Source organism: Fukomys damarensis, unplaced genomic scaffold (genome assembly GCF_012274545.1).
Source record: "Fukomys damarensis isolate Sample0158 unplaced genomic scaffold, DMR_v1.0_HiC HiC_scaffold_11, whole genome shotgun sequence".
In the NCBI taxonomy this organism is placed as follows: domain Eukaryota; kingdom Metazoa; phylum Chordata; class Mammalia; order Rodentia; family Bathyergidae; genus Fukomys; species Fukomys damarensis.
This window is the reverse complement of record NW_022900923.1, coordinates 1,391,970-1,402,441: the sequence shown is the minus strand read 5'-3', so window position 1 is coordinate 1,402,441 and position 10,472 is coordinate 1,391,970.

The following is a 10,472-nucleotide window of genomic DNA, read 5'->3' as shown; positions in this document are numbered from 1 at the left end:
TTCAGTCCCTGGTTGCTGGCTGCAAGGCAGGGGGGTTCATCATGGTGGAGAGATGGAGGAAGACAGCTTCTCTGCCAGAAGCAGAGAAGGGGCCAGGGACAGGAGGCATCTCTAGGCCACTCTCCCAGTGACTCCTGCATTGCTCCTCTGTTGTGCTCTCAGTGTTAGCCTGGCCAGGCACAGGAACCCAGGGTCCAGCCTCAGATGGGGGAGCCTTGGGCTATGTGCGATCCCAAGCAGGACAATATCTGCTTGAGTCGAGACAATGTTCAATTAGATGGCAGCTTCAATCGTAGCTTTCCTCAAGACACCGAATAGAAGCAGGGCTTTTTAAAAAATACATGAAAGGGCCGGGGATGTAGCTCAGTGGCCCTGAGCCTGCCCCGCAAGCACAAAGTCCTGAGTTCGATCCCCAGTACCAAAAAACGGAAACGCTAATTAATGCTTATAACATTTAATATCTGAAACTGCAGTTTCCAGAATGTTTGGAATAATAGTTTTATTCTGCTGATAGAGAAAGTGTTCGATGTCACTGCATTTGTGTAATCATTACTAGAGATTAACCTGCTGCTCTGTGCTATTGTGACAGAATTTGAAGCAGTATTTACTGCCGCCTGTAGGCCCTGTGCACCTTAGATACCAGTGCTTGTTAACTTAGTAACTAAATTTCCACATTGAGATTGGAATTGTACCACCGCATGGAAACATAACATGCTCCGCCATGCAGCGCAGTAAATACCCCAGCAGTGGCGGCTTTGACACAAGCAGACAGTAAGTGGTAGGAGTGTCTCAGCTCAGCAGTGATCATTTTGGCTGGGACGCCCCATTGTCTTAGGCTTTTTGGAATGGTGTTGAGAATTTGGGGAAGTTACCGGAAGGCCGGCGAGCTGGAACTGCTGGTGCTGCATTTATGCATGGCATGCTGCTTCTGCCGAGTGGGGTTTGTATGATGAGTTCTCTTTTTATTTATGAAAATAAAAGCAGCTTTACTTACAATGTCCTTGAGGTCTCTTCCTGACAAAGACATCTGTAGTTACTAAGCCCGCAGTGCCACTTTGGGATCTGGTTTCAGGATGTGGGGCCGTTGCTCTCCACTCCACGGCAGGCTTGGCCTCTGCTGTTAGCTGGTGACTGTCACCTCTTCCTCTCAGAGGGGCTCGAAGGCTGTGTGCATGTAGTGTGTGACATTCGGCGTGGCGCAGTGTTTGTGCTCTGTGCACTAGAGGGGCCCCTTTCAGTGCTGCACAGAAACGCAGAAATGAGTCTGGAAATACTTTCTGATCCAGTTCTTGGGAATCCCGTGTTCTCCATTATCGCATGTGGCAGTAAGCACACAACACCACCCCGGGTTGCCATGAACATGTGTCTGCAGGTGGCTTTCTGTGGCACCTGCTGTCATCGGGCCAGGGGAACCCAGCATTTCTCAGGGGCAGGTGTGGTTTGCTGATTTCTGTTTCTCATGGCCCCACTCTCCTGTGGCACACATACCCTGGGCGTCAGTCCCCGACCATCACGTGTGCCCTGGGTATCCCTCCCTGGCCGGACCCCTTGGGAGGCCTGAGGCCTGGCTTCCTGAGCCCAGAGGTGTCCAGACCTTCAGACCATGGGGACCAAGCAAATAAGCCTGGAGCTCCATGTAAATTACTCAGTGGGTCCTTGCTCCATTTTTAACCTGGTCCACCTAGAAACACTGGCTAGGATGGAGAAAAACAAAAAATACCAAGTGTAGTTCTTTTTTTCTATTTTTTTGTTTTTTTGAGACAGGGTCTCACTGTATAGTTGAGACTGACCTGGAACTCACTATGTAACCCAGGCAGGTCTCGAACTCACAGCAATCCTCCTGCCTCAGCCTCCCAAGTGCTGGGATTACAGGCATGCGCCACCACACCCGGCCCTCAAGTGTAGTTCTTAGAAATTGATCTTCATTAAAAAAACAACAATCATTGCCAAGTGCCTGCTGTGTCCAGCATTGTGCTAGGCCCTGGGACACAAAATAAATGAGTCTCTGCTTTCAGGAGGCTCAGGATTCAGTAAGCAGTTTAGACCTCAGCTGGGAGGCTGAGGCAGAAGGACCATGAGTTCAAGCCTAGCCTGCATAACTTGGTGATTTAGCAAGACCCTGCCACATAATTAACAGTAAAAGAGGGCTGGGGATGTAACTTGGTGTCTACCTTGGGCTCTATCCCCAGTACCATAGAAGCAGTAGTGACAATAGCATAGACTAGGAAACGTGCCCAGATTATAGTTTGTGGTCATGGTAGCAGGAGAAGCTCAGATGGTGATCTGGGGACTCTGGAGAGAGCTGTGAGTGTGACCTGAGGGCAGCGTGGGGGTGACAGTGGTCAGGAAGTCTTTAAATCACAGCAAACAGTATTACGGGGTGGCTGAGGCGGCCGTCACTGTGGAGCCCTCAGAGAATTCGTGTCTGCACGCAGCGTGGAGACCATGGCTTGGGTCCAGTAGGTGCCGGTGAGTCCCGAGCCTCGCGGGCCTTGTGGCACTGTGGGGGTAGAGCACAATGTGTTGTCCTGGGTGCTCCCGTTAAGGCGGGGTCCCCAGGAGCTGTATCGGGGAGTGAGGCCCAGGCTTCCTGACCCCGGTGTGTGCCAGGTGCAGGAAGCAGCGCTCAGTCTAGGCTGGAGAGCCCAGAGGGAAGCCCGGACGGCACAGCAGTGCTGGGATCCAGGCAGCAGGCACGGTGTGGCAGCAGGGAGCGTGGTTCCCACTGCACAGGGCCTGGGGTGGGCCAGTCGTTTGGGCCTAGGAGTTCAGGCCTGGCCTGGGCAGCACAGTGTGACTTCAGCTCCTAAAAAGAAAAGGAGGGTGTAGGGGTCACGGGAACACAGCTACTTCCCGTCCTGGCTGCAGAGGACCGTGACACTGACAGTGCTCAAGGCAGGCTGAGAAGAGTCAACCCCACATCTGGCTTGTTCATGGAAGTGAGTCTGGCTGAAGCCTACGTGCCGAGGTCAGAGTAACTCGTGCCCAAATTCCATTCCTGCAACTAAAACCTGACTAGAAGGACAGTGTTCTAATTACAATAATATATTTTGTCTATTCTGTTACTGATTTGAGAATGCTTTGTCTTGTGATTTCTGAGCCTTCTTTACATTAATTTCCATAGAAACCACACATTGCTTTTACCCCAACTGATTGCCAATAAAAGTCAGTCCTGGACTGGCCAGCACCTTTGTCAGTTGCATCCTGGACACCGCTTTTGTCCTAGTTCTGTCTTCTAGTTTTGTCTCTCAGGCCTTCATTGCACACTGGGCAGGTGGGGACTGGAGATTTGCTGCAGGAGTCTCTAGCACCTGGCCAGGCTTCCAAATGCAGCCAGGGTGTGGTCTCTACAAGGAGACTCTGGGTAGAATTAGAACCCAGGAAACACTGGTAATTAATTTTTCAATTGATTTTTTTGTGTGCCCTGAACAGGAAAGCTAAAATTTATTTTAGCATTTTAGAAACTTTTCTTCTGCATACATACTAGATAATATGGCAAATAAAGAACTAGAATCTTCCCCCCCGCCCTTTTTGAGACAAGGTCTTGCTGTGTATCCCAGGCTGACCTCAAACTCGCAGCAGTCCTCCTGCCTCAGCCTCTCAAGTGCTGGGATCACAGGAATTCACCATGATGTCTGGCTAAGAATTTCGGTTAAAGATAAGATGCACTATTAAATAGAGATGTCACTTTCATAAGCAAGAAGTGGCATGAGGCAGGGGGACTAGAAAACCTCATGAAGAGGCGGGGCTGGAAGGGCTGTGGTTTCAGAAGGAAGCACTTCCTGGAGACCCTGCAGGAAACTGAGGTCTCCAATGCTGACTCTGACTCTGCAGGCCAGGCCTGAGGCCCCCTCGCTCCTGCTGAGAAATGTGTCTTCATGCAGGGAGGATTGGGCAAGAGTAAACTGGTAGCTGGTGCCCAGCCCTGCACACAGGGACAGTGGCTGTCTCACAGCTCAGGGGCCCAGCCAGGCCCGTGGTTAGGGTCTGCAAGAGCTGAGGAATCATCAGGAGGGGCGTGAAGCATGGAGGGTGGGAGACAGGACCGAGTTCTTTCAGTCTTAGAGTTTTGAGTGTCCCAGGCAATCAGTCTGGTGACTGATCCCTTCCAGGTGAGCTGAGACCCCATACCCCATGACAGCTCTTGTCACTGAGGGTCAGTACGTCAGCTTGTGAATTCTTTGGTCTCACTGAACCCAGGATCGGTGTGTGCTAAGCAAGTAGGACAGGGTGCAGCGGAAGGTACATGGCTCTCATGGGGACATCTGGGGCGTAGGGATGAGAAGGGGCCGCCCAGCTCCAGGCTGAGGAGGAAGAACCTCTCCCACTGCTGCCCCTGCACCACTTTTGTCTTGGGGCCCCTGGCCCTTTGCATTGCTTCACTCCATGGAATCAAGGTGCCGTGGTCGGTGGCAGAGAAGCCCTTGTGCAGCACCCCCAGGCGAAGGCTTCCCCATTCCGGAGCAGTGAAAGGAGTAGACTACAGGCCCGGCAGAGCCCGCTTCTCCAGGGGGGGCCTGGGGTGGGAGCCTACTCGGGAGGGAAGCAGAGGCCCAGGTCTGGCATCGCTGTCCCATCACCATGACAACGGCACCTAGGACAGCGGCACTTCCAGCCAGATCTGACTCTGACCCTGTGACTTGATCTCCAACACCTAGAACTGAAAGCAGCTTGAAAGTAACTGGATACTTTTTCAGTACCGATCTTTACAAGACCCTAGTGACACCTATTCAGTTAGTGTGGACATCTGCATAGCAGTATGCATGCCGTGAGGAACTCAGCGGGGCTCAAGGTTTTGTCATCTTTTGCCATGAGGCTTGAGAGCAGTCAGACACTCCTCAGAAGAAAACTTGTAATAAGGAAATTTCCCTTTCGGGGTCTGACATGGAGCATACACGTCCAGATGCCCCTCTGGCTCAGCTCAGGCTTGCTTCATAATTAGCCAACAGTGCTCACAGTGATACAGAGGGAATAGATGCAACTCCCAGACCTGCTAGGAATCTAAAACACAAGTTCAAGGTACCTAAAATCGAAGAATAAATTCTAGGAACGATGGAGGTTAATAGTAGGAAAATGTATGGAGAGAAAGATAGCGTCTGTCCAAGAGAGACAGAAGGGGGACCAGAAAGTGGGCTGCCCACCCACCCTGCTTCTCAAAGGTGTTTTATGGGACAAAGCCAAGGGGTTGAGGCAGGTTCAAGGTGGGACAGAACTGTACTCTAAACTAGTGAGATTGCAAGGTGATATTGGTCCATTGAGAAATCACAAAGTGGACACAAGGTGGGACAGAACTATGATCAGCCAATAAGATTACGACAAGTACAGTCACTTAGGTAATATTGATTAAATGGGGGTCCAGTGGGGAAGCAAGTTGAGTAGCAAACTACAAAGAACAAGGATTTTCGGTAAGGGATGGGTCAGGTTCCTTTCCTGGAAGGGTCTTTGTCCCCCACCCAGGGGACTGATACCTATTTAGAAATTCAATCACTGCTATCCATCCAAAGGGGAAGTATCGGGTGTAGTAGTTTCTGTCTTTGTATAATGCTGACCAGTGAATGTGCCTCAGTTATTTTCCTATGTGGGCCCAACTTTGTCTGACTCCTTTATAATAATTTCTAACTAACTTGGCTACCTGCAATAGTAGAACTGGTCAAAGCCTTTGAGAATTAGGCACCTCCCCCTACCCCTGAATTAGAAAACAAATAGCTTACAAACAGAGGTTATTTCAAATGGATGATTTTCTTGCCTGTCAACAAATTTTCAAAAATTTGGAAAGATCAGCTAGGGAAATCATAGCTGCTTGTACATAGCACAGGTTATACTGGACAAAGTAACTTGATTTAAAGAAACACAGGACTTCCCAGTGATCAGAGCTGGGTTTCCAGTCTTCACTTTACTAATTATGTGATTCTAGAGGTCCAGAGCTCTGAGCTCCAGCCTCTTGATTGTGAGATGTGTATGGTGCTTATCTTCGTGGGTTATCATTAAACAAAATGAAATAATAACATAAAAACACTTTTAAATCTGTGGATATTTGTTGTTAATATTGAATTAATAGTTCAACAGGCATTGTCTGGGGGTCCCCAAAGATCCTGGCTTTCAGGGGTTCCTGCTCTCCCATAGGCCACCTGCACTGACTCTAGGCTGGGCCAAGGGGCTGGCTGTGGCCAGTGAGGTGTGGAGCAGAGGCCGGAGAAGCACTCAGTGAGCTTGGTGCTGCAAGGGAGTCTGGGCAACACATCTGGGGATGAAAAGCCCCTGAGGCCTCTGAGGATGCCAGACACCACCTCACACATCCCAGCCCCAGCCACGAGGGTCCTTCTGAGCCTCTGCGTGGGACAGACGCAGGCGAGCCAGGCGCCTGAGCCCACATCATTGTGAGAAATGATAAGATGTTCCTGTTTTGAGTTGTGAAGTGGTTGCTCACTCATGTGTAATTAAAATACAGTGAATGGCTCTGCAAGAAAAGGGCACTGGAATTAATTTGACATGGAATCAAAGACAGAAGGAGCACAAGGTACGGTGGGATAGCCTGAGACCTGAAGACAGGTGACACTGCACACGCAGAGCTCCGGAACTGCAGCAGCTGTTTCCAGCTCCTTTGTCAAGTCAGCTGCCCTGGAGAAAAGGCCACCTCTTTAACAAATGATGACAAGAAAACCGCTGTCCAATGCAGAAAACGGAGCTAGACTTACATTTCTTACCCTGTACTAAAATCAAATCAAAATGGATCAAAGACTGAGATTTAAAAACTGAAACTACTGGGAAATGAAATAGGGAAAACAAAGATATAGGCATAGGCTGTTATAAAGAATCCACTTGTCAACAAAAGACAGGCTCTTCGTTGTGAGAAAAAGGAAAGTTTATTCCAGTGATCAGGGACTAGAAATCAGGAGATTCTAGCAGCCAGCTGGGAAAAGCTGAGTTTATCACATCCTTGTGGATGATGGGCTGACAATGGGAGAGAGATAGTGGCAGCTGGCTGGGAGAGATTTCATCTTTGAGAGGCTGGGCTAGCACCGGGGAAGAGAGATGTTAGCCATTAACTGGGAAAGGAATTAGGCTTACATAGTTATTGAAGGGGCTAAGGAATCTGGGGTAACATTTATGACTTAGTGTCCAAGGACAGTCTGGACAGATATGTATACAATTACTGGGCTTTTCAGCCCCTGGAGGTTATAAGCCATATTTTTTAATCTATTTGCCTCACTTACTGGGAAGCTGCTAGTATTTGTTAAAAAGCAGCCTGTTTATTTTCCCTGCTGATTTGGGGCAGGCCTGACATAGGCAAGCTCCTGAATAGAGCTTAATGGCACAAGAAATAATTCCAAGAATCAACAAGTGGGATTACATTAAAGAGCTGCACCACAGGGCTGGGGATTTAGCTCAGTGGTTCCACTGCCTGCCTCACAAGCGCAAGGTCCTGAGTTTGATCCCCAGTACCAAAAAAAAAAAAAAAAAAAAAAAAAAAAAAAAAGCTGCTCAACAAAGGAAGCAACCAACAGAGAGACGACCGACCCACTCCTAAGACAGGACTAATATATGAATATATAAAGAACTAAAATAATTATATCCCCAAAACAAATCAGCCAATCAAAAAATGGGCCATTGAAGCAAATAGACATGTTTCAAAAGAAGAAACATAAATGCCCAATAAGTACATTTAAAAAATGCTCAGTATCTTTAGTCATTAAGGAAATGCAAATCAAAACAACTCAGATTCCATCTCAGCCCAGGCAGAATGGCCAACATTAAGAACTCCGAAAACAATACATGCTTGTCAGGCTGTGGGAAAAAGGAACCCTTCTGCTCTGTTGGTGGGAATGTGAACCAATAACTACTATGGCAATCAGCTCGGAGGGTCCTTAAAAACTTGAGAATAGAAGTTCCAATTTACCCAGCTATACCTCTCCCCAAAATTTTCCCAAAAAAGTTAAAGTCATCATATTATTGTGATAAGTGCATATCCATGTGTATAGCAGCACAGTTCACAATGGCAAAGTGCTGGAAACAGCCCAGATGCCCATCAGTGGACGAATGGATAGAGTAAATGTGTTTATACATAGTGAAGTATTATTCAGCCATAAGGAAGGATGAACTTGAGTCACTTGTAGGTAAATGGATAGATCTTGAGACCATAATGTTATGTGAAATAAGCAAGGGGCAGGGGGATTTAGCTCAGTGGTACCCTACCTCTCTTGGAAGTTCAAGGTCCAGAGTTCGATCCCCAGTGCCAAAAAATAACAGAGCCAGTCATAGAAGGTCAGATATTGCGTAGTTTTCTCTTACTAGAGAAACCCAAAACAGAAATAAATCAAAGGATAAAATAAAGGAGAGATGATAGGAACCAGGGAGGTAGACTCTTTGGAGATAGGAATGTTGGAGGGGAAGGTAGGGGAGAACAGGCATGGAAGAAGATTGGACTGTGATGCATACCTACGTACCAACTCCTCTTCCAAAATGTAGTGATTACGTATCACGAATACACACCAGGTGAAAACCCAGCGAGTTTCTTTCTTTTCACAGAGGGCCTTTGTTGTGGAGGCAGGTGTTGGGTGTCACTCTGTGCCGGCTGAGGTGTTGCTGCGACCTTATGGACCCCCACACCCGTGCCCTCAGGGCGGCTGAGCAGGTGCAGACTTGAGCAGTGGCAGCCTGGACTCTCAGAGCAGGAACCCTGCCCAGGCAGCCACAGGCCTAGCTGGGCTGTCACAGGAAGTCACCAGGGCAGGGGGATGGAAAATGCTTTCCTCTCCCGGCCAGGACAGGGACGAGCCTTTGAAGACCAGAGACCTTGTTCAGGTTCAGCACAGTGGCCTCCTGTGACACAGCGGCCCTGGGGGGACTCAGCTTCTCGGGGTCCCTCGTGTGACACGGGGGAAGCAAGGAGACTGTCTCCCAGGTTGGCAACAAGGAGAGCAGGCACCGGAGGGGCCCCAGGGGTGGGTGGGACTCGAGACAGCCTAGGACAGATGTAAACAAACTCCAGGCCACACCACTGTCCCCCTCTCCCCCGAGGGAGAGGGCCGAGGAGCCTCTCGTCCCTAGGGCTGTGCGGCCCCAGACCCATTGCCCTACTCATGGGGAGCAGAATCTCATTTGCCCCTTTGGCCAAGTGACCAGGGTCTAATTTAGTCCTGGGTGAGCAGGGAGGGAGGGAGGCAGAGACCTGGAATAGGGACGGGCACAGGGCCCAGGTCTCCTGTTTCTGGGTGGAGTAGGCTCTCTGGAAAGGGAATCCGCATGAGGGAGGCAGAGCCCACGAGTGTCCTCGGCAGAAATCGGGGCCAATCCCTCGTGACTAGCAGGTCTGAAAGCCACAGTGCCAAGTAGAGTCACCCAGACTGACAGTCAATTCCCCGCTTCACCAGGTGGGACACTGCTCCAGGGTCTGTGCTAGGCTGTGCCTGAATCCGGTGAATCCTGAAGTGTGAAGCTCAGTGTGGTAGCAGCGCCCCACCTCCTGGAGGCCTGGCTATGACAAGGCCGAGGAGGGAGGAGCTGATGCTGTTCTCCTTCCTCACACCTGAGCTTGGGCAGTGCCTTTGTCCTCACGCCCTCAGCCCAGGACTGACACCTGCAACCCAGCTGCCCAGTCTCAGGCCCTCGGACCCGGACTAATTTCAGCTCTCGCCTTTCCTAGGTCCCCAGCTTGCCGATGGGGGACTTTTGGGGCTCTGAGATCGCGGGAGCTGACTTCTCATAGTAAATCTATCTCTGTCTGCTTGTCCATCTACATATCCACCCAACTATACAGCTTCTCTGTCTGTCCATCCCTCCAACCCTCCATCTGCACCCATCCCTTCCAGTTCCCTGGAGAACCTGACTAGTGTAGTACTGGAGAAGAACCTGGATTTCCTGGCAACCACCAAGCCCTTTGTGTCGCATGCTCCGTTAGTCCAATGTCCAGGTGCAGTGAATCTGAGGATTGCATGACATGCAGAAGTGATGGGTCTCATGAGAAGCATTAGTTATCCGAGTCTCAGACTCAGGCGGTAGAAGCAATCTACACCTGACTTAACTGGCTTATTTGCTTCAGAATAGACCATGGTGATTGTTGGCTTTTCCACTTTTCTCATATTGATCCACTTACTGAGTATCTGCTTGGTGTCTTGATAGTGCCATTACTATGTACAAAATAGAAGGAGTTAGGCATCATGTTATTGCAGATAGGTACGTTAATTAGATATCTTGTAGGTAGTTAGGGGCACCCTCAAGGTGCCAGCCCTCCAGGAGCCAACACGGCAAGGAACCAACTGGAGAACAGTTGAGGCAGGTGCACTGGTTAGCATTAGGAGAAGAAGAGGAACTGCTTCCCCGCGGATAGCCGTGATGGATATTCTAAATGGGGAACTCCTTGTATGTGACTCGTTTTCCCATTTGCCCCCATTTAATCAATGTTACCTGACTGTAATTATTATTATTATTATTATTATTATTGTTGTTGTTGTTATTAATTATTATTATTATTA